The sequence below is a fragment of the Aythya ferina genome (genome assembly GCF_964211825.1).
Source record: "Aythya ferina genome assembly, chromosome: 5".
Taxonomy (NCBI): Eukaryota; Metazoa; Chordata; class Aves; order Anseriformes; family Anatidae; genus Aythya; species Aythya ferina.
The window spans coordinates 58,801,963-58,829,929 of record NC_140301.1 but is presented as its reverse complement, the minus strand read 5'-3'; the positions used below and the strand labels follow the sequence as shown (position 1 = coordinate 58,829,929).

The following is a 27,967-nucleotide window of genomic DNA, read 5'->3' as shown; positions in this document are numbered from 1 at the left end:
ACAAAACAGCCCCCAGCAGATCCTAAAATACCAACAGAAAAGGGTAGAAAGGCAGAGCTCTAAGGCTGGAAAAGCCAAAAGGAGCTGGCCTTGCAGGCTGTGGGCAGGGCTGGGCCCAGGCTGCTCAGCCCCTCCGTGGTGGGCCAGCAGCTGCAGGGCTCCGGCAGCTGGAGCTGAACATCCAGATGTGCTGGGACGAGGGGAAGATTTGGGGGATTTTGTGGGCTGGGGCAGCCGAACGGGCCAGGCCAGGGGGAGAAACCGGAGCAAGGCACACCAGGTACACTGCTGGTGGACACTGCTCGGCGTGTCGGGTGCGGATGTCAAGCGTTTCAGGTACATTTTATCATTTTAAAACACTTTCTGCATGCCTAAAGCTTTGTGCCAGCGGAGCTCGGGCTGTGTTCAGACACACGGCGTGTCTGCAGGTGCCCGGCGCCCGGCAGGGCTGCTGCTCCTGCACCCGTCCTTTGGGTGCGTGGTGCTTCAGGTCAGACAGCGCATTCATTTCATGCACTGGCCCTCAACAGCTGGCTGGAGGAGATGTAACTCTTTGGAGATGAAGAAACCAATCTTTGCTAATTCTGTGAGGCAGTTGGAGTAAAGTAAATGCTAATGGTTTTGTTTGTTTTTCGTTTTTCTTTCTTTTTATGTTCCCAATTGCCCTAAACCATTTTAAAATATGTTTATTATTTTATTACAGCGCTGACTGTGCTAGGCAATCTTGCTTTCCAAAGAATTAAAAAAAAAAAAAAAAAAAAAAAAAGCTACTCTTCTATTGTCTGCTTGCCCGGGTTTTATCTCGTGCAGTGCGCATTTGAAGTCTTATCTTTTCAAATAATATCACTGTCAATAGAGACTTTGGTCCCAGTTCACGGGTCTGTTTAATTTCCACTGCATGAAAACAACGTGCGCTTCAGCTGGGCAGCGACTCCTGAGCGGGCATCCCTGGCAGGGGGGAAAAGCTCCTTCCCCTGGGAGAGGGGGGCAGCTCACATCCCATGGCAATGCAGGGGATGGGGTGGGATGGGATGGGATGGGATGGGATGGGATGGGATGGGATGGGATGGGATGGGATGGGATGGGATGGGATGGGATGGGATGGAGCAGCTGCTGTGCATCTCCCTTCAGGTCGTGTGACCACTGCTTTGTCTTAGCAGGGACTCTGTTTCCCTGTGCTCTCTGCCCCCTCAGAAAGGGGTCAAAGAACAGCAGCGAGGTTTGGATTTCGGAAGAATTTGCTCTGGGCTTCTCAGGGGATGGCAACTCTTCTTGGAGCCAGCTGGGGGAAGATGAGCTGACCTCTCGGCTGCGAGTTACTGCCAGCTAGTAAGTCCTACTTGTTTGCTGACAGGAGAGGGGAAGACGTGCCTTTGCAGCAGAAATTGTGTTGAATGTTAAAAAAAAATCACAGTCAGTTTCGGGAACACTGGAGTAACGCATTCTGTCATTCGCTTGGCTCCTAGATGCAGAGTAGGTGCTGCTGTGTCTTCCTTTTCTATCTCCGTATCCAGAAGTGATATTACTGAATTAATTATGACATCTTTGTGAAGAGCTGAAGCATCACTCAAGTCCTCTATTCAGCAGCAGAGAAATGTCAAATTCATCTCACAGTAAATTTAAAATTACACCAACCTGAACTATCGCTACTGGCAGCATAATAATAAGGCAGGTAATCAAAATCAATTAAATTCCAGTGCCTTCCTATTGTCCTGGAAAAATCAAATTTGAAATTAGTTTGAGTTCGTTTGACTTTTCAATAAAAGGAGCAGAACTTGAGAGATAATTGAAGTAAGTATGTGGCCGTGACTGATCTTTTCTCAAGCTGCAAGGACCAGAGATGTGTGCACGCACCGCGTATCGGTGCAACCAGATGCCCAAAGACGAGGGAGTGGCTGGTTTGAGGCTGCTCTTAAATGGGACTTGGGCCTGCCACGAAGACAGGGCTGCTCTTCGTGGCACCCTTCCCAAGGAGCACCCTTCTCCTTGGGAAGGGTGCTGAGCAGATCCCAGGGTGCTGGGCTGATCTAAGAGGAGGTTTGGGCTCTTTCTGTGTGGTGTCTGCTCATGCAGCAGCCCATAATCCCATATTCCATGGGATTTCAGGGTGCTGTGGGGGAGCTCTTTGGGGTCACTAGTGTGTGTGTCAAAGCAGGGTGCCGTGATGGGGCATCCCAAAGGCCAGTGTGCCCAGAGGGGGTGGTGGGCATGGGGGAGGAGGAAAGAGGAGTGTGACCCAGAAGGACAGCAGCAGAGCTCGGCTCCCAGCTCATACTGCTAGCAGCCCCAAATAGGAACCTCCACTTCCTCAGCTCCTTCCAGCTTACATTTCTCCCCTTTTTTCCCTCTCCCCATCCTGGGGCAGACACCCAGCACTCTTCTCCTTTTCCCCCGCAGCTGCCTCTCTGCTCCATACATCCTCCATCCTGCCCAGACGGGACACTTTCTGCCTTTCCACCCCTGAAGCCTGGAGCAGAGCTGTCCCCTCCTAGCTCTGACATTTCTCATCCCCATCCTCTGCCCTGCCACAATGTCCCGGGCAGCTCCTCACCCCTTTTTCCAGCTCTGAGTTGTGGCATCCCACCCCATCCCATAGAATAGAATCATAGAATATCCCAAGTTGGAAGGGACCCACAAGGATCATCCAGTCCAACTCCTGGCACCACACAGGTCTACCCAAAAATTCAGACCGTATGACCAAGAGCACAGTCCAAAGGCTTCTTCAACTCCAACAGGCCAGGTGCCATGACTCCGTCACTGCGGAGCCTGTTCCAGTGTGCGGCCACCCTCTTGGTGAAGAACCTCTTCCTGATGTCCAGCCACAGCTTGACTCCATTCCCTTGGGTCCTATTGCAGGTCACTAAAACGAATAGATCAGTGCTTACCCCACCCCACCCCGTCCCATCCCATTCCACCCTGTTCCATCCCATCCCATCCCATCCCCATGTCCCATCCTGTCCCGTGCCATCCCATCCCATCGCATCCCTTCCCATCCCATCCCATCCTGTCCCATCCCATTCCATCCCATCCCATCCCATCCCTATGTCCCATCCCATCCCATCCTGTTCCATCCCATTCCCATGTCCCATCCCATCCCACCTCGTTCTACCCCATCCGCTCCCCATAGCCCATCCCATCCCATCCCATCCTGTTCCATCCCATCCCATCCCATCCCACCCCATCCCACCCCATCCCATCCCCATCCCATCCCCGCACCCCCGCGCCCCGCCAGTGATGGGCAGAGCGTCACGGTCTCCTAGCAACGCCCCTAGCAACGCCCCTAGCAACGCCCCTAGCGACGGCCCCGCACCTGCTCCCGCTGGACCAATCGGCGCGGGGCGCAGCTGGGCCCCGTCTCGGCGCTGCGGCCGGGGGTGATGCTGGGCTCAGTGCTGCGGGGACCCGGGAGCTGCCAGCACCGCCAGCACCGCCAGCACCGCCAGCAGGAGCAGCCGGCGGCTCGCAGGGGCCAGGGGAGGACGGGGAGCAGCCCTCCTGCTGCAGCCGGGCGGGTGAGTGGCCGTGGAGGAGCGTGTGGTGGAGGGGAGGAGCGGGGTTTTGCTGGTTCTGCTTCCCCGGTGGGGTGTCGGCACGGAGGAGGTTTGTGGGGCGAGAGCTGGGATCTGCTGAGCCTCGGCAAGGGGTGAGGAGCCCAGCGGGAGGCTCGGCTGGTCGTCCTGCAGAGGTGTCTGCGGCTCGGCCAGGCTGCGTGGGGCTCTGGGGAAGGTGGCTGGCATCCGAGGCACCTCGGCATAGCCAAAGCAGGACTCTGGGAAGTGTCCGTGGCTGCTCGTTTGGTGCCTGTTAGCTGAGTGTCATCTCCTGGGATGAGGCAACCATCCAAATATAGACGTCTTGCAGCTGCGAGACAGGCACGCACGCACACGCTCTGCTTTTCTCTCTCTGTTTCGCAGGGGTTCGAGCTGTTTGTTTTTCATTCACACACCTAAAAGTGTGAGTGGCTGCACACGCACGTGAGCGTGCAGAGCTGGGGACGCATGCACAGAGCTGTTTATGTTCCCCACCCGGAGCAGGAGGTGCTCTCACTGCCCCTTGCTAAATGCTCCCCCCAGGAGGAGAGGCATCGGCTGGGTGCTGCTGCGTCTCCTTGCAGCCCAGGAACTGGCCGGTGCACAAGGCAAACACTGAAACGTGCGCGCTGCAATCGCTCTGTTGAATAAAGCTGGTAATCTGCCTTCCCCCGAGCCGTGCGACTCTGCAGGAGTGTGGGTGTGCGCGCGTATGGGATAGGAAATCAGTGCTACTACTCGAAACGATGCTGTGGTTTTAATAGCCTCCCTCCAGCTCTCCTCCCAGGCTGACAAGAGCTGAGCGAGGAAATAACGTGCAGTTTTAAAGGGCAGGGATCAAGGCAGCGATCGCGCTCTAGCTGAGGAAACTTCCGGATATTCAGGGAGCAAGCTGTATTCTTGCAGCGTTTGTTCTGGGAGGATTGCAGCTATACCACCGAGAGACCGAAGCAAATTTCCTTAATGTTTGATTTCACTTCCCTGACGCTCGAGAGGGTGTCTAGGCAGCCAGGTCAGAGTCAGAGCGCTGGATGTGACACCAGAGCTCTGCTTGCCCTGCTAGCGAGCCCCGCGGGGCTCCTGAGATAGCGCTCCCCTCCCTTGCAGCCCAGCTTCGTGCCACGTACGTCCCGGCTTTGCCACCTGAGCCATGTGTGTTTCTCCTTGCTCCCCCGTGGCAGGTACCGTTCAGCAGTGCCGTGCTGCCAGAAATGCTCGCTGAGCCCGTGCGAGGAGGAAATCTCACCGGAGCTGCTGGCGTTACCCCAGAAAGACCCTCTGCAGACTGACTCCACGGCCTCAGGTAACCAACAAGTTTGCAGACTCCAGCCGGTCGGGCTTGCCTTCGGGGTGAGGGGAATGGTTTGGAGGAGTGCTCACAGGAGATCAAGCTGGGGATGGGGTTTTATTCTTCGCTGCATGTGGCCTGAGCTCTAGCCAGCCCCTTAGTCAGAGGGGTGCAGGCAGCGGGACTGCAAGGACAGGGAGAGGAGAAGTCCCCCGGTTTTCCTGCACTCATCAGAGCTATTCGGATGCTTGTGCCTTGCCCAGAAATGAGTTAGGGAGCTCTGCAAAGCAATTAGCAAACTAAAAGGAAGGCAGGTTTAACGTGCAAAGCCAGCAGCTCCCGCCAGCAGAGAGCAGCAAGGCTTTTACCTGCCCACAGGTGAATTAAAGGGGCTTTCTCTGCCTGAGCAAGGAGTAGGAAATCTGTCCCTGTTTGGAAGAGCTGCAATCGATCGGCAGTCTGTGTGAAATCCTGGGGCTGGCATGTGTTTTCGACCCACATGTTCGCCTGCCTGTGGCTTGGTAGCTTTGAGTTATCAACCGGAAAGCCCCCAGTGGGACCAGCTGCTTGTCCTGCCAGTGGCGGAGGAGAAACGCAGCGGCATGGCACGCGAAATCAGGGCAGGGTTTCAGCCGAGCTCTCCTTAATTGCGAGCGCTGCTAAGGTTAGAGACGGGGGAATTTATCACTGCAGTTTGACGGCGGTTGCAAGGACGTTACGGTATTTCCAGCCATGTCAAAGTCACAGCTCCTGCTGGTAATAAATGCCCGGTTCTGCGTGCTCAGAAGCCTCCCTCGGGTTTTCTATTTGTGCATGCGAGAGATGCTCAGAAACGGTTTCCACCTCGCACATTGATCATCTTCTCCCGTGTTAGGAAACCCCGCAGGGCACGGGCACATTTTACCAACCACTTTCCACGTGCAGTGTCGGCAGCTCTGGCTCGGCCAGCGAGCCCCTCTGCTTGCCCCCTGCAGACATCTGCATCGACGTGCTGATAGTAGCAGCTCCTACAGCCCTGACACTGCAGCACCATGAGGCAGGGATGGGTTTTCCTCCGAGGAAAGGAGGAGACACCGAGTGTAGGAGCTCTCCCCAGCTCTCGCATACAATGTCTGGGGCAGAGCTGGGTCTAGCATGTCCCTCTCCCTTGCCCCAGGTGGGGAGGCATGAGCTTTGCCTTCTCCTGGCTGTTTGATCGTTCATTAAGCCCCACTTTGCCCCCTCTCCGGTTTGACTTGCAGCCCTCTCGAAATCACCCAGCACTAATTCATGCCGCAGAGGGGCTCCTGTCGCTGGGTGATGGGGGAGCCCGGGGCCAGATGAAGACAATTTCTTGCAATTTGCAGCTAGACCGCGAAGTTGCCGTGTTATAAATCGATTTCCATTTCAATTTAGATAAGATAGCCCTCTGCCCAAACACGCCTAATAACTCTGCGGGTCCACGCAGCGCTGTAATTATTCCCGGAGAAATGAATAGGAACGGGCAGATTTTTGCTCTTTTTTTTTTTTTTTGAAAGCGCAATTAAAGGCCTCGCGAAGCTGCGCTGGAGTGATGCAGGCTGGAGAGACGGAGGCGTCTATTCCCTCGCTGCCGCGCGTGGGATTTATGCTCCGAACTTCCATTAGTGCTAATGGCAGCCGGAGCCGCCGCGCTCCTGTGTGCCGCGCATGCCGAGCAGGCGGCGGCGGCGGGCGGGCGGCGGGGGGCTCAACGCGCTTCCCGAGGTCTGTTCCAGGCTGGGAGGACAAATATCAGGCTCAGGACCCACCGGTTAGCCCCTGGAGGGGGAAACTTGGCTCTGTGCCGTTGTGGTGTGGCGCTGAAGAAATGTAATGTGATTAAGATGTATCTGTCTCCAAGCTTGAGTGAGGCGGAGGCAGTGACTCATACCACCTTGCTGTAACTGTCAAAACACTTGGCTGGCGAGAATAGCCTTCTACACAAAAAGCACTGATTCAATATGTTTATATTTAAACAAAACGCTGAGGGGCTGATTCACTGCGGCATTACTACCGCCGTGCGTGCCTGCAGCCCCGGCCAAGCAGCCCCGAGGCACGCACAGAGGCCGTCCGCTCTGACTTTCAGAGAAGGATTAGAGCAAGGCTGGCAGCTCGCGAGCCTCCTGCCCTGGAGTTTCTGGGCTTTGCCAGCAGCGAGCATCGCGGTGAGCAGCTTGTGTCTGCTTTGCTCTCTGTGTCTTTTGAGTGGCTTTGCGCTTTCAAGTGGGAACACGTCCTCTTAACATCAGCCTCGCAGCCCAGAGGTGCGTTTGGTGTTCAGCTGCTGGTTGCTGCCCTTCCTTGCTCCTAAAGCAAGTGCTGGGGGTTGTGATAGCTCCACTGCTTTGCCTGATGTTGTGAGGTCTTTGGGAACTGACTGTGGTTCGCACCCGAGGGCTATGTCCTGCACTGGTGCTGTCCGTACCCTGCAGACTTGGCAGGCAGAGGGCTGGTGCCAGCTGGATGCTCGCCCAACCCACTGCCAGGACGGTGATTTGCATCCCTCTCAGGACACAATCCTCTCCCTCTGACAGCACCCCGGGGACCAGTGGGGACAGGGCAGCATGGTGGGGACAGCTGCAGGCTCTCCTGCACCGTGGCTCACCCTCATGCAAAACAATTATGTCTGGAGGGGGTCTGGATCCCAGGAAACTGCATCTGGCATTGCCACTCCAAGCTATTTGCCAGTTTTTCTTCAGGGCCACGCATGCGAGGGGCAGTGACTGTCCCACTGTCATCCTCCATCTCTGGGGGAAGAGACATTCCTGCTGCCAGTGACAGCAAAGGAGAGGTTTGCATGGAGCTGAAGGAGACCGAAGGCTCTGCACATAGCAGCAGCGATGCTCTGCATGCTGTGCTTGTCTATCCTGCCTCTGCTCATTTTCTGCTTGCAGAGCACACAGGCAGAGCTGGGTCTGTGCTTCTGCCTTTTCGCTGAAAACCACCAGGGAGCGAGTTTTAGCATTTAGAAGCCCGGTTTGAAGGAGAACAACGAGCCCCTGGTTGGCTCATCAGCCTGTACGCTGAGTTTGGCTCCTTTCCCATCCCTGATGGCCCGGGTGGCCATGGGAACGCCACTTCGTCTTTCATACCTCTGTCCTCAGAGTAGTCTGAGGAAAAACGTAATGTTCTCCTACCCTACAGCATAGGGAGGGTAAATGCTTTGAGACTGCACTCAGAAAACACAGCAGAGGGGCTTTAACCTAGGAGAACCTACTACCAGAGTAGTTAAGTGCTCGGGGTGCCCGGTCTCCAGCGTAATTCAAATACTAGGATAAAACCTCCCAGCACCGAAGGCTGCTGCACGTGTGTTTGAATGAGTGTTCGTGGCTGCTTACTGCAGCTGTGTCGTGGTCCCGAGAGCTGAGGGCAGTGCAGGCAGCATCTCTGCTGTGTGCAGTGGGTCCAGCGTGACTAAAACACGGCGTTGTCCTGTTGCAAGGGTGGCAGACCCCTTCTGATATGTCTGTGGTGGGAACGGTGCTGCTTTGTGGGATCCACGTCAGGCCAGTCCCAGGGCTGGGGGACTTGGCTCCAAATCAGGTGCTAATCCATCAGTCAAGGGTTTTCTGCCCCGGTTTGTAATGTTCTTTTACAGCAAACCTCCATCCTCGCTGACTTGAAATTCAGGGAGAAAACACAAGAAGAACCTCCTTTGGGGGGGGGGGGGCTGTCCTCTGTGGCCACCTCTGTGGGGTTTTGGTGCAGAGGGAGGATGGCGGAGCACATCGCCTCCTCCCCTGCAAGACCTGCACCAATATCCTTTCCCTCCCACCTGCAGCGAGGACTCCAGGAGCTCCCCAAGCCCACCCTGTACGATGAGGTCTGGTTTGGCTGCCATGCTATGCTGTAGAGATGCGGCCCAGAACCAAACCCTTTATTGCCTCAGAAAGCCGGGCTTTACGTGCCCCCGTAAAGGATCTCAGTGTGGGAAAGAAATGTATGCCCTAAGACCTGAGTGCCTCCAGATCCTAACTTTTGGGGACTGCCTTTAAAATCCACCACAGCAAGATCTCAAAAATGTGCCCATTTAAACGCAAACCACGGCAATCAGAGCGGGTTTTGGTGCCCCACAGGCACATGCCTCCCGGGATCGCGTCACGAACCGGGCACCACAACTGGGCCCTGGTTCTCCCGGGGGTCCTGAGCTGCCCAGCACCACATTTATGGTCTCGTCGAGGTGCTTTAACCCCACATCTCCCCCCCGGAGGAGCACAGCTGGGAGCAGGGCGAGCAGAAAGCCCCGACCCCAAAGGGGGGGCACCGAGCCCAGGCCCCCGAACCCCCCACACTGCGGTAACCGCCGCAGCTCCACCGGCCGGGCCCGGCGGCTGCTCCGGGCCAACACCACCCCCTAGCGGGGCCGTGCCGTGACAGGGCGGCCTCAGGAGCTGCCTGGGTAATGGTGACCCCCAGCCGGCCTCTCCCCTCCCCAGAGACCCCCCTCTGTAACGAGGGGACCCTTCTGCAGCCCCCCGAGCCCCCCAGCTACGCCCCATTAGCCCGCGGGGGCAGCGCTGCCAGGGCAGGGTCTGCGGGGCTGGAGGGCTGCAGGTTTGGAGACCCCCCCTCAGGTTTTGCCTTTGGGGTGTGGAGAGGGGGCTGTGGGGTCGGGGGGAGCGCGGTGCCGTCTCTGGACCCCCTGTGCTGCCACAGGCATGGCGGCAGCGTGACCGAGCCTCTTCTCCTTCTTGTTTTGCGCAGAGCTGATCTCATCGGGGCCTACCAAACACATTAACGACGTCGAAAGTAGCCTACTTTAAGAGGAAATATGCAGAAGAAGAACATTTACATCAAGATTGCCATGAGTATTGTCCAAAAGTGAGTAGCTTTCTCCTTCCAGCTCCCGTCCTCCCTCGGTGTCATTCCTCCGTACTAAAGACCCCTTTGATGCTCTTTGCTCCCCAGCACCTGATACTACCCGAGGACCGGACTTGTATTCTAAAACTTTCTCTCCAGAAACTCCGATTCCTGGAAGACCCTGAAGCCTACCTCCGTAGGTCTGTATTAATTAACAATCTGTTGAGGAAGATTCACCTAGAGACAGAGAGGGAGAGCTATGAATACTTTAAGGAGGCTCCGTGTTATAGGACTGCTTACTCTGACGCACGAAAACGGCTGAAGTTTATGGTACACGAGTGCTGTTCCCAGTCGCTCTATTATGAAGAGCTGCATTCGTATCGTATCGTGCCTTATTCTGCAGAGAACGCCGTTTACGGAATGGGCTACACAAGCAGCCACTTGGAGCAAAATTCTCAACTGCTTATTTATAAAATGAATTAAAGTAGCTGTTAGACCCACCTATGTTTGTTTCTGAATGCTTGAACTGCTTATTGAGGTGTTGAGATGAGGCAGTAATTGCAGAGATACTTAATGATCAAGCCGGGTGCGGTAGGAGCTGAGCGGGTGGCACTTTGAAACCCACTCGGCAGCCCCGGTGTTAACCCCGTGGCTATGAAGTACCTTGGCACACACACAGAGCTGGTGCAATACACAGGTCCTTACCCGCCGAGGCTGTGTGCAGCGTGTTGTGTAGAAGCAAAGCCGCATTTGAGTTCTCTGTGTGTAGATACAGACATTGAAAATCACTTTGCAGTTAAATTCTGCCATCCCTGGCAGAAGGGGAGCCCCCAGAGTATCAGAATAGTCTAACAGTGAGGAGTAAAAAGCAAGTTATTTACATAAAGGCATAGATAGAAAGTTTCTTTGAGGAAATGTTTGGAATATGAAGGAGTCAGTGCCAAAGGAAACAGCCTTTTGCTTAGGATTTTCAGAGACTAACTTGCCTGCTACTTACAAGACACTCTATACTGAGATCTACAAGGTTTTTTTTTTTTTTTAGAATAATTGCATTCACCTTTTTACATATTATTATCTCTTAGCTGGTATCTATTTTGCTATTTTAATGCAGAACAGAATGACTCACAGGAAAAATTGTTTCTTCAGCCCGCCATCAGTGTTTCCTTAGCTTCATTTGATTCTTCCCCTAGTTGTTTCCCTGATACTTTTCTGCATGCTAATTTGCTGTTTGGCCGGAGGTTCACATTGGTGCTAGGGAATAGACAGTCATTTATTTTTACGTGGAATAAACAAGGCAGAAAAACAACCATAACTCCTATCGATAGAGAATGAATGTACGTGACAGATGCTAGTAAAGCCTCAGAGATTCTCCTGATGAAGCTACTCAGCATTCGTAATAGTGTTTCAGGTCAAGTGAAATGTCTAATTTCAATCTGGGAATTAACCTTAGGATATGTAAATATATATTTCGCAAGCTATGAAATGACATGAGAGGCGTTCAGCAAATCGATGACTACAAGTGGAAAGTTTTATAGCTGCCAAAGCTATATCCTGAAAATACCAAAGAGTAATATAAGGGAAAAGATGATGCTCCAGCAATGGGGTCAAAAGCAAAGATTGCACTATAACCTGTGGAAATGTGATTGATGAGCCTGTAAATTATCAGTTACTGATGCACCTGCTGTTCACCGGAGGGTGGCTCGCAACCCAGAATCACTGAACAAATATACAAAATGGGCCAAAGCCTGTCCTAGAGGGCTGTTGGTTTCCAGTGAAGAAATTGGCTTTGCCTGGCTGGCTATCACCCCCGCAGCTTTAAAGCAAAGTAGGTAACAGCACACACTCAGCTGGAGGCAGATATGTATCTAAGAACCTGATTTTTTTTATTTTTATTATTATTTTGAAAGGCTTGTCTCATGCAGGTCTGGCCGATGCTATTTCTGAGGCATTATGGAGTACGAACAAATACCATTGCTCGACAGGGATGTGTTTAGTGTAGGATTCCTCCTGTAACCCTGCCCGGAGCATCTTAGTTGTGTGTGTTGCACATATCATCACAGCTGTCAGGCACGTGTTCGTAGCGCAGGAAAGAAAGATAGGAAGGCAAGAGCAGAAGGTGTGAAGAGCAAAGTCAACTCCTACATCAGCAATTGGAAGCAGGACAGGTTTAGGGGATAGAAAGGAGCAGTTAAACACAACTTTTTAATCAGAAAAAAATGCAACAGCTTATTTCAAAACAAGGATAACCAGAAAACTGGGGAACACGAACAGCACAGGTATTGCAGTGAGGCTGGAAAAACAAGGCAGTGCTGGTTTTGGGAGGTTGTTACGAATGTTCAGGCTGTGAGAAGCAGCTTTTGTTTTTGTGTTGAGGCAGGGTGTATTTCTTTGCCTCTTCCAAAAGGTGTCGTCAGCCCCTTGCTGTGCAGCACAGGGGGCTATGCCTCCCTCCCAAAAAACTCATGCTGGGCCCTGTTCAGGGAGTCTCCAGCTACGAGGGTCTGTGTCCAGCTCGACAGGGGCCAGCTGAGAGAGGCTGGCTAATTGCTAATTGCCAGCTGGGTGCAGCAGCCCTGGTACCACAAGCAGAAGCTGGAAGCCAACCCCATGCTGCACAAGAAGGGGCTGATGGGTGCCATGAGAGGTGCTGTGAGTCTCTGGGGGAGCTCCTGGCCCCTGGGATCCTCCTGGGGACACAGAGGCCAGGCCTGCTGGGTGTTACAGGGCAACTATTCCTCTTGTCTGGTGTTTCAAAATATGTAACTTGCTGCTCTGAAGTGATGCAACTTATACACTTCCTTATTCTTTGTGTGCTTCTGCCTGAACTCATAATGATCTAGCTACTATGTGAAATGCTAAAATGCTTTTGTTTTACCTCTGACTTGCTTTATTATATTCATATGATGGTCCTGGCCTGAAAAACAAACTTTTTACATAAAAATTGTTGCAATGGAGTAAAAAAGCTCAGTAGGGTTAAAGCCTTTAAACCTCACCTGAAAAAAAACAGCAGTGCCCCTGTCAGATTCAGCTCTGAACGCTGATTTCCTTGCCCACTGAAAGGGGCAGGTACTTTCTTGCCTAGGGAGAGCTTCTCTGATAACGTGCTGTCTACTGAACAGGTACAACAGATGCAGATCTGGATCAGATAACAAAACTGCTTGGGCTACCCATGAAAGAGGGTAATGTTTTACTCGTGTTTTTCTCACGTGTTGTTTTCTTGAACAAAATACATTGTCTGATTTTTAATTTTATTTATTTCTACTTGCTCTAGGAGCTGTTAAAAGAGATCATTTATTTCTAGCAAACTCTGGTTGACTTTTTGATATGAAATTGAGTTAAAGGTCCACAATTCTAACTTATTTTGAGTCTACACAAGTTTTTGTTGCCTTCTGCTTCACCCGGTGATTTGTGCTGTTGAAAAGTGGTTCTGAAACATTCAACTTCAGTGCTTAAGAAACATAATTTTCGGAGTGATAAAGAAGTAGAAAGGTGCAGTAACGTTGCAAGTTGCTCCCGAAATATTTAATTTGACACTTTTTTGAATTATGTGCTGATTTTATCATTTAGTTGCCAAGCTACCAGGTACCGGCGTTTTTAATACAGCTTCCTACAGTGATTTTCCTGTTCTGGGGTTTGTAGCTGCAATTCAGCTCTTCTAGCTTCTGATGTGTGAATCTGTCTGTAGGTGGTCAAATTTCGGTGATAGATATATTTATATATTCTACTATGACTGCGGTAGGAGCTCCCACACACGGGCTATGTTTGCACTGGATGTAAAGAAAAGTCCTTCCTTCCCTTCGACTCAGTTGCCTTGGAGATAGCGCGTTCATCAGAGACGATGCGGGGCGACGCAGACAGAGCTGGTAACAGAGAGCTGGTAACTTTGCCAAGGACTGGCTTAGGACAACCCCTTGTCATCTCGGAACAGCAGCACACCTGGCTGTAAGTAGCGTTTCAAAGAGTTTCAAAGAGCTTTCTCTGTGCCGCTTTCCCCAACCTGGCTGGGAATGCCGGACCCGAGCAGCGCCAGTGCCGCCCGGAGCAGCAGCGGCTGTGGCAGGAGGCAGCCTGGCCCAGCAGGAAATCAGCTTTGGTGCAGACATCCCAGGATATTAGGCCCTTGATCCTGCAAACACTTTGGGTCTTGCCCGAGTGTCTTGGCGCGCATCCTCCGGCTGCAGCCAGGGAGGCTCCTCGTGTGCTCAACGCTCAGCATGTGTACGGGCGAGCGGGGCTGGGGCTGCCCTGCACCACAGACGTGCTCCTCAGTTGCCTAATTATCAGTGAAAAGTGATTATAGAGCTGCCGCTTGAGTTCTTGGATACGTTTATATTGCACTGTAAATGGAACTTTTGTTTTCGATGAATGTGTTGAGTATACATACGGACTATCGTGCCTTAAAGTCCCATCCTCATACGAGCCTTTGTACATGTCCTGTAAAAACCGCAGCCCGTGTTTAGCTGATAACTCTGTGCACTCCATGCAGATCTGGCTCCGTACTCAGCAGGGCCTTGGGAAGCACGACCCTGACCCCAAAGTTTGCCATGAACACAGAGGGTGTTTGGCAATTCCCTCTTCTCATCTTTTTTTTTTTTTTTTTTAGACTGCATTCCTCCTCATGGCTCACGAAATTTCTCCTTTTCCAGTTTCTGCCATAACCGGGTTCTGCGTTACCTGCAATGCCAGCGCCCCTCCCGCGAACTCAAAAAGTTGTAAAAAAAAAAAAAAAAAAAAAAAAAAGTTGTCTCCAGCTTTTCAATGCCATCTGTACAGCGCTCTCTCAGCAGGGAATCAGAAATGCAGAGAATGATGTTGTCAAGTATATCATCGTATATTTGACATGGTTAACAAAGCAGGAAAGGGAACACCTATTTCTGCTAGAATGCATGAGCCTGCATTATGGTAAATACATGGTGATTATACACCACTTAATTGGAATAATACCGACTGGTTCTATGATTAAAAATGGCTTTTTAATGTTTAAAATTACTTGGGACCTGACTAAAGGTTTTTATGAAATTGTTTTCTAAAGTGAATAGTAGAAAAATGTAAATGTATTTTAAATATACATATAATGTGCATGTTATTAATAAAGATCTATTTCTATTGAATCTGATGGGCTCTCATTGAAAATATGCTCTTTGGTTTACAGGAAAACATGCAGAATTACTAAAGAACTAACACCATTCTAACACCGTCAACACCCTGAAAGTTTTTAAACCTACATATTCCTTGAGGGACCTGCATGCCAGCTTGCCCATGGGCTGGAGAGACCCTTCTCATTATCTTTATTTACTTTATTTAAAAATGTGCAAGGACCCATTTTTCTAATACCATTCTACAGGATGCTGACTGCTGCTGAAGAAGGGTCAAAGATAAGATAGGCAGCTATTGGAGCAGTTCAGGAATAAGGGCTTTTTTAACTAAAAATCCTGATTATAATGGAAAGATCCCCTCTCCCTTGTCCTCCCAGATTTTCTTTGGGATTTTCTTTTCCCTTGAAGAAGCTGAAACAAAATTCTGGAACTATTTTAGTGTTACTGATAAGGAGAAATGTTTATAAAAGGATGAACTTTCCTCCTGTGCAGGATGGGAGCCTGCGAGGAGCCCCTCGAAGCAGCTGCAGGGCCAGGTGCTTCAGCCAGGGCTTGGGTACCGTTGGGGGCTGGCATTTTTTTGGGACCTGAGCATTGCAACCACTGGCCTTAGGCACAGCTGTAAATCATCCTCCTGCTCCAGCTGTGCTGCCTGAGGAGCCAGCAGCTACAGCTGCGTGTTGTCAGCCTGGTGACTGCCCTGAAACCACCTGTGCCGAGCCCCCTGCACTTGTTTGAGCTGGATGCTACCAGAGGGAAGCAGCAACCACCCAGAACATGGGGTTTTCTTTATCATCGTTACATCCAGGGCTCTGTGCATTTCAGGGCTTAATTAATTCAGGCCCTAAGATCAGCAGCTCCATTCCTCAGGCTAGGTGATGCTTTGAGCTCCTGGCTGGGGCCTGCTCCAGAGCATCCTCCTGGTTTTTGGGGCACAGCGGGCCAGTCCTCACTGCCTACAGGCTGTGGTGCTGCTGATGGCTGATTATCCCCAGCTGGGCTGAGTGGTGCCAAATTGCAGCTCTTAGCAGGGCAGGGAGACCGTGCCGAAACAAACTGCTTGGTGGAAATCCTTGCCACTTTGCAGCAAGAAGGGCTGCGTGTAACATCTGCTGGTGGGGAAGAGGAGGGAGGAGAAGACCCTGTAAGCTGCCAGCGTCCCCAGCAGGACGGCTGCTTTCCCCCTCCCTCACTCTCATCTTTTTGTGATGCTGGTGCGAGCTATGGGTTTTTTTGGCATGTCCCCAGATGCTGCTGGGGTCACCGGTACTGTACCAGAGAGCATTCCCAAAGGAGGCTGTGCCCTGCCCCACGTGGATGGGGTTTATCCCAAATTCAGCAGCACAGAGAGGTACTGCAGTCCCCTGTTGATAATAGGGCCAGAGTGGTCTCAGCTCCACAGCCGTCCCCCCAGAGCCTCTGCATGGTCCAAGCACAGGTGGAAAAATGTGTAATTTCAGAGGAAAGCCATATCATGATCATGTCAATGCTGAGACCGCCAAGGGGGATGCAGTCAGGACAGGGACATCAGCTCCTGCCCGGGCAGAGGTGAGGGAAATGCCCGGCCCTGGGTTTGGGGGCGAGCACAACCCCCGTGAGTGCCACGATGACTTAGGTGTCCTGCATGGCACGGTGTGCGTCACTGCAAGTCCTGTGTGGCCAGGTCCAGAGAGCAATACCATTTGCATTTAAAAAAAAAAAAACAAAAACAAAACAAAAAAAAAAAACAAACAAAAAAAAAAAAAAAAAAAAAAAAAACAACTTTTAATTTCAGGCTTTTTGCCTGAAGATGGCACTGCTGCATTGAAGGATGGCAGGAAAGTTGCTGTAATCTCCCTGTGCCAAGCTAGAGCCAGCCTGCTGGCTCCTGCCCCGGTTTGGGGGCAGCCACGGGGGCTGTCAGCCTTGGCTTGAAGGACCCCCAAATCCATGGACAGACAGCCCCAAACCCAGACTGCTTTTGGAGCAAGCTCTTTCTGTTTCCCTAGCTTTTGGACCCAGTGCCCAAACTTTGTTATTTCTTTCCAAGCTCTTTCTCCTTGATTTCTTATGGAGGTATGTTGAATAGGTGATGCTGAACACTGTAACAAAACGCAAGGAGCTGCTCCAATTTATCTACACCTTCATGTGCTAGCAGTAAAAGGCTGGATGGGAACATGCCCCAGGTACATTTTGATGCTCTGCCCAGGCGTTCACATGGTTTAAAACAGGGTGGCCAGAGCCACAGGGACTGAATGAAGATGACTGTCCTGTGCCCTGTCCCCCCACCCTCCTCCTCCTCTCTCTTCTTGAAGGACCTGAAGTAGCAGCAAATAATCCCTGTGCTGTGCAGAAAGGAATTGGTCTATTCTGGGGTAAAAAGCCCCTCGCTGGCCAAAATGTCGTAGGTCTGTTTGAGCATCATTGCTGGCTCCTCTTCAGTGCAGGGGCGATGGGAGAACAACTGCAAGCACAGCATGTGAAATGGTGGGGACGGGGACTGAGCAGGGACATGCAAAAGGAAAAAAAAGGAAAAAAAAAAAAAAAGGAAAAGAAAAAAGAAAAAAAAAAAAAAAGGAAAAAGCAAGGGGAAAAAAAAAAAAAAAGAGGAAAAAAAGCATAGCTGCTTGTGTATATTTTCACCACTGGAGGGCTGCATCTACCTACAGACTTTAAGTAGGTTACATCAAACCCAGGGCACCTGTCACCTCCTGAACTGTGTTGTACAAATGTAACTGGAGAGGGCTAAAAAGCAGGACCTGTTTTCTTCGGGGAGCAGCCTGGTTGTGACCTTTGTCATGTTGTGGTGAAAGAGCTCCTCTTCCTGCTGGAAGCTTTGGGGTTAGCTTTCAGAAAGGCGGTGGGTTGGGAGGGAAGGAGAGAAATTGTTTCAGGATAGTGGGGCTGTGAAAATTAGGAGCTTTAGAGTATTTGGGGCTGTGCTCCCTCTGTCATACATAATCCTGGGCCCATCAGAGGCAGAGTCCTGGCTCTCCTGAGGCAGACACATATTTAAATGCCGTGCCCGTGCTCTTTGGTGGGTCCTCGAGCCCCGTCCCTCGTTTCCCCCCATGGGCTCAGGAGGTTTCCATCAGCTGTTTTTCTGGTTAACTCACCGGAGAGAAACACGGCGGGCGAGCAGCTCTGGCTTGGCAAAGGAAATGTCATATCTGCAGATGCTTTAAGGTATGCTAAACAGCTGGGCCTCCCCGGGGTCCCTGCTCAGGCTGCTTTGTTTTTTTATTTCAGCCTCACACATTGCAGATTTCTATTTCAGCCCTCAGTTCCTCAGGCTGACTAACGAGAGCTCTGCTTGGACTGCAGAGGGCAGCAAGTTGCTCTGAACGAAGCAGCCTTCATCCCGAGCTGGTTTTAGCAGGTGCAGGGGTGCTGGGGAGGTGTGCTGGGAGCAGGCACAGCTCTGCAGGGCAAGGAGCGAGCAGCAGGCAGAGCTGCGGGCAAGCTGGGGCTGGCAGGCTGATTTTCATCCTCGGTAAAGCCTCCAGCAGTGGGTTGCAAGTGCCTGCAAGCCCTCTGCACCTGCATGTTCGATGTTCCTGCCTAGGTGTTGGGTAGGAAGCCATGTAACTGTTTCCATAAAAGCTTTTGGGGACTTCTTAAAGGAATCTTTCATAGAACTTCACATTTTGGAAAAGGCCATTTTAGATCAGAGCTTTTTGTGCTGTGCACTTCATCTCTCTCTCCCTCCCCTCCCAAATGACCGTGTTGCCTTTAAGCTCCTTTGAAAATTGCAGCTTTGATAAATAAATCAGACAGCACCGCACTTCAGCATCACTAATGGGACCTGCTGCTGGTCAGCGAACACAGCGCTTCCTTTGAAACCTTGGCAGAAAGGGAACCAGTTATGTTATGTGCCTTGTGTCTTGGTGGCATTTATATTTTTGAATAAACTTCATTTTTTATTTTTTTTTTCTTTCTGGGAATTCATGGAATTATTTTCTTCTGCATACGCAGAAGCTGGGTGCGTATGTGCTAGAAGAAGCAGCTTTACAGCTCTGTTGGTTTCTCCTAAACCTCTTCTGGATCTTCTAGAGCTTCTGCAGTCCTGTTACTGGTGGTAGCATCTCTCTGTGTACCAAGTAATGACTGACACTGGTAGGAAGAAGGCCAGTAGCGCTTGCTGTTTAACACAGGTTCACTGCACAAACTACTGAAGCCCAGGTAGACTTGGACTGGAATAGCAGAGCAGCGTGATTGCCAGGAAAGTTTATTTCATCCTTTTTATGTGATTATTCTGGGGGCTTAACTAAGCTCAGCAGGAGCTGCTGGGTGAGATGTTTTGGTAAATTCCTGATGGGTTTCCCTCTTTGGCACCATGTCAGGGGGGAATGCAGGACACCTCCCAGAAAGCATCCAGTCTTGGTGTGGAGGCTCTGCCCTTTCCAAGTCTGTCCCAGTGGCCACCACCACTGGTATGGGTGCCTTTTTTTTTCTTTTTTTTTTTTTTTTTTTTTTCTTTAAATCTCTTTAAGTGTCTCGTTTCTAATTGGAACTGGTCTGGACTCAGCTTCTAGCCACAGGCATTTTGTTAAACCTTTCTTCTAGATTAAGAATCCCTTTTAAGTGCCTGTTATCTCCCCCATGTGAAGACAGTGTAATCAAGTTGCCTCCCAGTCTCTGCCTTTTGAGACTAAACAGATTGAGCTCCCCGTCTGTGGCTAAAAGGCCTTTTCTAAACCTTCCATCAGAGCTTCACTTGGGCATCTGGGGCTGAAATGGGACTGTAATCACTAAGCGAGTCTTAGGCTAAAGTGATTTTCTAAAGCATGACACGAAGCATTAAGGATTTCATGGCCAATACAGAGTGAAGTCTCCTTTATCCAGTTTCTTTACTCTTGTCTTTTTATGTTTGTCTCAGTGTTTTAGATGCTAAGATGCAAAATTGGTTCTGGATCCATCGCCCTACAACACCAGGCGACAGGTGTGTTGGCTGGGGCTCTGGATCCCTTCGTCAAGACCAGAAAATTAAATGTTCTCACAAATTTCAGGCCACACTGGAGAAAAGAGATTAAGACAGATATGCCTGCTGGTAGGGGTGGGGAGGCAGCAAGTTCAGCTTTGAACTCAGGAAAGCCTAGTGCTCAGCCTGGCTGCTGCAAGCCAGAGTGATTGCTACAGGGCAGAAGGTATTAGACAGAAGGTTATATCAGTTCCCTACTGGGGATAACAGTGCCTTTCTCGTTGCCTTACCTCCGCGAAGAAAACAGTATCCTGTACTCTGACATGAAATTCTCCATTGGCAAGATATCTGATTTTTTTTTTTTTCCCTATCCCAAGGGTATAGAAAAATACTGCATATTTACAACAACAACAAAAAAGCATCCAACCTTTTAAAGAAAATTGAGAGGAGAAATATCCCACCTTGTGAGCTGCTCAAGCCATTGCATGTAAGCCACCCCTGCGTATTGAGAGCTCTGGAGCTCTGTGGATTGTGCCAACTCCTGGTGCCTCAGTTCTTGCAGCCTGTGCAGGGCTCTTCCAGGCAGCAAAGGTGTTGGGCACCAGCATTAATCAGGAAATCCTAAACCTGGTATATTGTACCCTGCCCCTGTAATCTGAACTTCAGAAACTCTGAACCTTTCTGTCATCAATGCCAGAAGCTGCCACTGCAGAGCAAGAACCGGAGAAATGGTTAATAGTCGTTAAATCAAGATTAGATTAATATTTGTAGTGCTGTAACTGACGAGGAGGTGATCTGCCTTCACACTGATACTGAAAACCCATCCTGATCCCTGTCACAGAGGCTGGATCTGCTCCCCTGCAACACCCTGCTTTACAACAACCCTGTCCAGAACACACCTTCACTACAAAATTCCCATGTTGTAAAACACCTGCATGTAAAATTCAGATGACTTCAAGTGGTCACTAAGGCGTGTTGGATCCTTCTTTTGAAGCAAACTTCTGCTGGCTCAGTGCAGGCTTAAAAGTTTGTGCAATGTGATGGGGATTGGGAAGGGAGGAGTAAATTAAGACCAGGAATGTTGGAGTGGTGACTTGTCACACAAGTGAGTTTGTGCAGGTGGCATTGCTACTGGCTAACTCGTTCCTGGGGATGAAGGAGAAATGCAGAGAGGAAGTAAAAGCAAAATATTGCCCCGTGAAATAAGAATTACAGTGGTATTACTGTATGTCTAGTTATGCTCTCAACAGCATCTAAGTGTGCAAAGAAGCATATCTCATATCCTCCTATTACCAGTAGCTCCTTTCCCATCCTGGTTAGTTGCTGGCTTATATTCCTGTGTATCTTTTATCAAACATGGTAAGAATAAATCTCCAAGATCATTAATTACTGTATCAAGAATATAACAGGCAAATTCTCTTTTTACCTAGTAGCTCCCCTGCCTTCCTTTCCCTGCCTTGGGAAAAATAAAACAAAAGAAACAAAAAAAAATATACAAGCTCTCAAGCTTTCCTTGTTTGTGAGTTAAAAAACATCCAACTCTCTGTTGTTGCCAAATTATTTTTCTAGCTCCAAATTAAAGAGAGGCCTAGGACTGAAGAACAAGACCCAGAAATATGATGACTGTAAACGAAGCCAAAGGTAAAGCTTTGGGTCTGGCTTTTTGAGGGGGAAGGAAGAATATATGCTCACCAATTTAGAAGAATAAAGTCAGGCATACTTCACCTCTCTGACAGGGTCAATGAAATAGAGAGTTTTCTTTCTGGAGACCATTAAAGTGATGCAAATTATGAAACAGAAGAGAGCACTTCAGAAATACATGTGTAAATATCACTGTCTACAATTCTAACTCATTGTCTGTTTTGGTGAGTTATATTAATTAGCAAGCTTTGATTTCCTAGCGATAGCTCTTCTAATGAGAATACCTTGCAGCTTCCTGGTGGGCAACTGCAGTCAAACATTTATAACAAGCAAATGTGTTGGCCATTGCATGTCACAGTTAGCATGTGGCCATGACTGTTTTGCAAAACAAAATGTCCCTTAACGACTCATTAAGTATTATTTTCTACTTTCTGTCTGATTCTCATTAATTTGTCAGCTCGAGACTTTTCTCTTTCCACTTTGTGTTCTTGCTCTCTCTGAGAATCTTCTTCCTACCTGTCTAATCTCAGCCAGCAGAAAAACCTTTGCCAGAAAGCTGTGAGCCTTGAAATCCTCCCGTGACAGTGAAAGGATGAGCTGGTTACTCATATCCCAGCTGGAATCATCACCAGAGGCAAATTTCCAGGTGTGAAAATTTGCTTCACCCTGATGATGCTGAACACTCCCGGTATGTTCTGCTCCCAGACACGACTGTGGCAGTGGCTGTGCTGCGGAGCTGCTGGGTGACTGTCCAAGAGGCAACAGGGCCCAGGACACAACATAAAAACTGCCTGACCTAAAGGTGAAACCTTCAGCCTCTTTGGAGTAGCCTGGGGAAAACACAGATGGATTGCATTTGGGAAAAATTGGCTCCTGCCATTCATGGGAATAAAATCTTCTCCAGGGTGTCTGGTGTATGACGGTGGGCAGGGTGACCCTTGTCTTAATAAGCAATATTACAAGCTGGATTTTTTAATTTTAATTGATTTAGTGCTCGCCTATTTTTGGAGCACTTTACAGCTCTGCATTTCTGTTTCAATTCTTCCGCCTAATCTGAGGAACCACCGTGGTAATAAATTCACAGATAACTTCAGCTTGAGGCCGAGCGAACTTTTTGGGAAGAATGAAACAAAACAGAGAATTAAGTGGTAGAAACCTACAGGGTCTGTTTATTATACTTTTGGTGAAGGATTTAAGTGCATAAAAGTGCTCCTTGCTTTGGGTTGTGTCTCCAGTGCTGTGTTATACACAGGAGCCCTACAACTGCAATTTGTCATTCTCCTGTAGTTTGTGCATGGTCCGATTTTAATCCTCCCTGTCCTGCAGCCTGCGATGTGTTCCTGTTGGGTCCAGCTCCAGATAGGAACAACCCCAGGGTCTCCCTGTGAGCTGGGAGAGCTGCGTGCAGAACCTGCTGTGTGCAGAACCTGCATTTGGGCAGGAGAAGCCACTTCTGGGAGCTAACCTGAGGGTTACTGATGAAGATTTGATGTTGGAATAAAGCAATTATACAGCCATCTGTGCTTAAATGGGGGTGTCAGGAGTGATGTTCATTACCTCAAGCCATGCTCTGGCTGGGTTCAGGGCACTGTGCTGCTCCAGCATCCCAGTGCCAGCCTGGGTCAGCCCTGTCCCTCTGACGGACCCCTGATCCCTCTGTCATGGGGACCGATGCTTCCCCTGGCTGGTGGCAGGGTGCAGACCTTGGAAGGGATGTCCCTGTGAGCACCAGCGATACAAGGATGCAAGCCACCACTCTGAAACAACAGCGCGCAGGAGCACATGCAAAACGTGCTGCTTTCCGCTAAGGGAGAGGAACAACTTCCACAAAATGAGAGTGGAACAGTGCTGAACTCGAGCAAAGAGCTGAATTAATCCCAGCTCCATCAGGACGCTGGGAGGATTGAGCAGATGAAGGAAAATGAACTCCTGCTGTGAGCTGAGCCAGCACCCGGCTGAGGAGGTGCTCTCCTCTCTTCCGAGAGACTGGCAAAAGGATTTTTCTCCCCCTTGGAAGTAAGGTGGCTTTTCAAACGCGAGGAGGAAGATGACAGTAAACATATGTTCTGCTCTCTGCTAGCTGCTGTCTGAGGTTTCGCTCCTCCTGTGTGCGACTGCTTCTTGATTTGTTTCCACACTTCTCTTGCTGTGCCCAAAAGCAGGAACAAAAGGGCAGAGGAACAGAAAAGATGTGAAGACCAAGAACTGCATTCACCACCCACAGGCCTTCCTTTTTTTTGTTTTATTTTTTTGCTAATATTTTTATGCTGGGCAGGGCTGCATGTGATGAGAGGATTTATTGATCTAACTCCTTGTTCCTACTTAGTCACCATATCCTTTGGTTTCCTGCTTCTCCAAAAAGTATCTCACAGGCTCATTTCAGCCATCACCTGGAACCCTTCAGTCTCCAGGTTGGAGCTGCTTCTGCCCATGCTGCATTTGTTAGTAAAAAGATAGATTTCTGGACCAGACACCTTGTTGCTTTCAGAGCTTTTGGCTTTCCATGCAACTGGCCCACAAAGGGAGTAGGTAGTAATTTAGGCAACCCCCGTGTAATCAGAGATGTTTTGAACTCCTTGCTGCAGTACATCCTACGGAAGAATTATCTCTTGGCTGGCAAAGGAGATGCCAAGGAATGTGCAGAAGGGCTGATGCAATGCTATTCTCTGAAATGGTAGCTGCTCCAGTGAAGTCTAAGAGGTTTCAAAATCCATGTGAGTTCTGGATCCTTCGTGGACAGACTTGGGCTTAGGGATCAGTTTTTAAATGGTGCCTCTGGGAGGCACAAGGGAAGAGAAAGAAGAGAGCTCGCTGTCTTTGTAGGGCTCAGAATCTCTTTGGTCTTGGTCAATCTTCCTGAGCCCTTAGTACAGCTTAGAGGTAGGAAAAATCCCAAATGGGTATAAAAACACTTCTGCAGGATAGTAAACACCGCTGAAATGTGGCTCTGGACTGTTATGAAATACAGCTCTTGGGAACGGTATATGGGACTCTACACATCTAATCTAATCTAATCCCTTATCTTGGGCTCAACAGCATTTGACTCATTGCTCATGCAGAAGGTGGAAGCTCCACTGCCTTCTCCAGGTGGTGTATCCCAGTGCCTTCATTTTCCTGAGCATGTGAACGCTGTCCCTAGGGAGGCCTGCATTAGGCCTTAATGCACTTTAAGCCTATTAGTCTATTCCCAGTAGATAGAAGAGTTTTACAATCTTCATTTTCCTATTATCTTTCACATGTTGGAAAGCTCTTCCCTCCCCCTCTTCCCATCTTTTGTTATTCTCTCCAGACTGCAGAAGCCGGAGCTGTAAATCTGTTTCTCAGCAGGCAGGCCTCAGACCTTGGAAAGGTCTCCTTCACTCCCTCTGGCTCTTACAGAACCCCTGCTCAGGGGAAATTCAGCCTAAATGGAGTTTACCTACGCTTAATTGAACTGAATTACCACTTGCACTGGAGGAGCTCCAGCACTACTCGTTGGCACCTCAGCAGTGTTGAAGCTCTGGCTGTCCCTGCTCTGGTGGCACTGGCAGGATGTACACAAGGTGGGCACACTGCCTGCTTTTTGAGAGGCTGTGCTTTACCTCCAAGGCTCTCTGAGGCCTGGAGAGGCCAAACCACCCTGGAACAGTTCCTTGTAGCCTGCAGGTAGAGGCCCAACCCCTTGAGCATTTTTCCTGCATCTCCCATCACAAACTCCTGTGGCTCCCCAAGGGAGAAGGACACGTGTCCTGCAAAACAGTGTCAGAGCACATTTGGATTCGTTTCCCTCACTCCCCTGTGTTATAAAACCATAATGTAGAGAAAATCCTGTGACCTTGGGTCACCTGAAGTCTTTACCATGTCACAGCCTGGGCTCTGATATCAGTGATACGACGTCCCTCTTGTCTCCTCAAGGACAAGGGGAGGCAGACCCAGGGCAGCATTTGTTCAGTTCCTGCCTGCTCCTCAATCACATGCATCTGCCTGAATATTTTATTTGGTGGATACTAAGGCTGTTTCTACCCCAAGCTGAGTTAAAATGTGTCACGATGTGTCACGTCTGTGAGCAGCAGCAGGACCCAAGTTCTCTTCAGCAGAAATGTCACCTTCTTTCTCCCAGCTTACTCTTGCAAAACCACCCAGTTTGCCTCTTTGTCTGATGCTTTAACTTTTTTGGACTGCTTCTCCAACTCATCACGTGCTCCTCCATGGTCCCTGTACCAGAGCTGCAGGGCTGCCATATATAGCAGTATTGGTGTGCTGGAGCAGGACTAAACACGAGAGCAGTCAGATTTATTTATTTCCTCTGACTGTAGCATTTGCCTTCTGGGCAAGCACTGGAGACCTGCCGTGTAAGCAGTTACCAGTTGAGCTCGAGAGCCAAAGTTCTGCAGTTGGAGATATAAACAGCCTCTTATCTCTGCGCTGGACACAGGGAGTGACCTATTTAACACGTTTATCGCCCTGTTTTAAAATAGTTTTAAAAATTGCAAGTGCATGATGTAAAGATGTGCAGAGACAGTTCAAACAAATTTGGCTTCTACAGCTTCTGCTAAAATCAGTCTTTTTTTTTTTTTCCTTCTTTTTTTTTCCCCTCCCGAAAATGGTCGTCTTGGCTTGTTACTTGCCTGAAGGGTTAGTGCCAGATGGAATTTAATAGCAGGTACATAATATCCTGCTGTTTAAGGGTTTTTAATTTTTCCCTTTTTTTTTTTTTTTTTTTTTTTAACAAAAATCCAAAACCACCTCTTCTCCCTGTTCTTACTTTTTAGAAGGGTCACATCTATGAATAGTTGGGAGCTCAAATTGTGCCATATTCTGCTAATTTGTGGTGGTTAAAAATGGCCCTACCCTTTTCTCAGATGCTGTATTTTTTTTTGCTTGAGTTTCACTTCTCTTTGCAACAAGAAAAGTGAAAGTCCCAAGTCCTCTCAAGAATTTTACAGTTATCTTCCTACCATTACAGCTAAGTTAGTGGTGTTGCAAGTATAATGACCAAAAATCACCCAGTACTGAAGAAGAGCTACATTTGCTCTGCCCAGCAAGAATACAACTGCAGTATACACCTAATGTGTTAACTCCCTCAAATGAGTCACTAAAATCCTGACTCCCAGCATAAATTCTCTAATCCTAACCATCTTTTTTTTGTATGTAACTTAATGTTGATTTGGCATTTACAGATTGTGCATGTTTGTTGAGGGAATAAGAGACAGAGAGAGATTTTAGGAAGTATTTTAGGATACAAAGGAAAAGTGGCCCAGTCTCCTGTCCCTGATGAAGTTATCGGTTAGTCAAGGGCTGGGGTAGACAGAGGGGCATGTACATGTATATATATATATATATATGTAAACTAAGACTTCAGGAAAGCTTCTTTCTGCTACCTACAGGACCATCTTATGGAAAAACAGAATATGGCCTGGACAATTCTTCCTTTAGGTGAGGAATTGCTCTTAGATGTGATAGGAATGCACAGAAACTCAGCATCTTGCAAACAAACAAACGAATAAAACTAGTTTTGTGCTCATCTTCCTCCTCTGCCACTCCAGATCAGAGAATAATTGTGTTAGGGACAGCTGAATCACCAACGTGTTCGCCTGTAAAGCTGTTTTTGCACAGACGTGCAGGTCAGCCTATTTAAGTGGTGCAGTGATCAAAGGCACAATGCACAGATTCAGCGTTGCTGCGTGCTGCATAGAAAGGCTGTGAGTAATTTGGGTCAACTAAAGTTAGAAACCGTCCCCCAGCTCACGAGACAGATGTGAGCTTTGAAGCCAGGGAGACTATAAGCAAGACAATCCAATAGAGCCAGCTTCCCCCAAATCCAATTTCTAATTTGCTGACTTGCTCCTGTTACTGGATGAGAAGGGTGGTCTGCCCAGTGCTGTGATCTGCCATCAACAGAGGCCAAAAACCAATACCAGAAGATGTAAAACACTTGAGTGAGTGATGTTGCAGTGTATTTCTGGGAACCTGTCCTTCCTGACTGAAGGAGTTTATGATCAATTTAGAAGATCAAAGAAATGTAGGGCCCTTATATTTGCCTGCTCCATCTGATGTGGACTGTATGTATAATCATAGCTCTGTGTGGAGTGGCCTCTTCTGTTTAATAAGTTGAGTATGCTTTGGCTTGCGACACCTTTTGGGACTGGTGGCAGGATGTTTTTTCAATACAGCCATCCCATACAGCTCAAGGAGTCCTTTTCATGGAATAAATTGTCTTCTACATGAAGACGTTTATCTCTGCCTTGCACCACAGATGGATGATGCCTTGTTTGTGAACACTGCTCTGTCCCCTGGATGTCCCCCTCGCCTCCCTTAGCTCTTCAGAGGTGGTGGCAGTGGTTAAAGAGCACAGAAGAGGCCTGAGGAAATCCAGATCCCCAGGAAACTGGAAGGCACGGCTTTAATGAAGCTGCAGTTTTGAACCTGTGCATGCTCACTAACTCTGTGTCACTTTTTTTCCTGCCTAGGAGAAGATATTCAGCTCGGCTCCTTTGTGCTGTTTTGATGAGTAATCCTATTATTGGGGAAATCCCTGACGTATAGGTCTGGCTTTTCAGACTACTCCCTTCTGCAGACTCATAACTTCTAAGTGATAAGACAACTGCACCGCAGTCTGTAATCCACGTTATCAGTGAAACAGCCTCTGTGCTACAGATATTATCTTACCTTTCCGAATAGTCTCGTGGCAACACTCGCTTACAAGTCTCAGCCTAATGGATCACACTAGCAG

The 27,967-nt window shown here is 49.3% G+C and overlaps 1 long non-coding RNA gene across 3 annotated transcripts; it reads left to right on the top strand.

Annotated features, from left to right (window-relative positions):
* Positions 1-3,378: 3,378 nt before the first annotated feature.
* Positions 3,379-14,731, top strand: LOC311437412. Of its 3 annotated transcripts, none has more exons than XR_014693450.1 (4): positions 3,379-3,512; positions 4,712-4,833; positions 9,523-9,639; positions 9,727-14,731. It is a non-coding gene; the product is annotated as an uncharacterized lncRNA (long non-coding RNA). The 3 variants fall into 3 exon arrangements; XR_014693451.1 differs by lacking the exon at positions 3,379-3,512 and adding an exon at positions 4,059-4,186; XR_014693452.1 differs by lacking the exon at positions 3,379-3,512 and adding an exon at positions 4,316-4,542.
* The last annotated feature ends 13,236 nt before the right edge of the window (positions 14,732-27,967 follow it).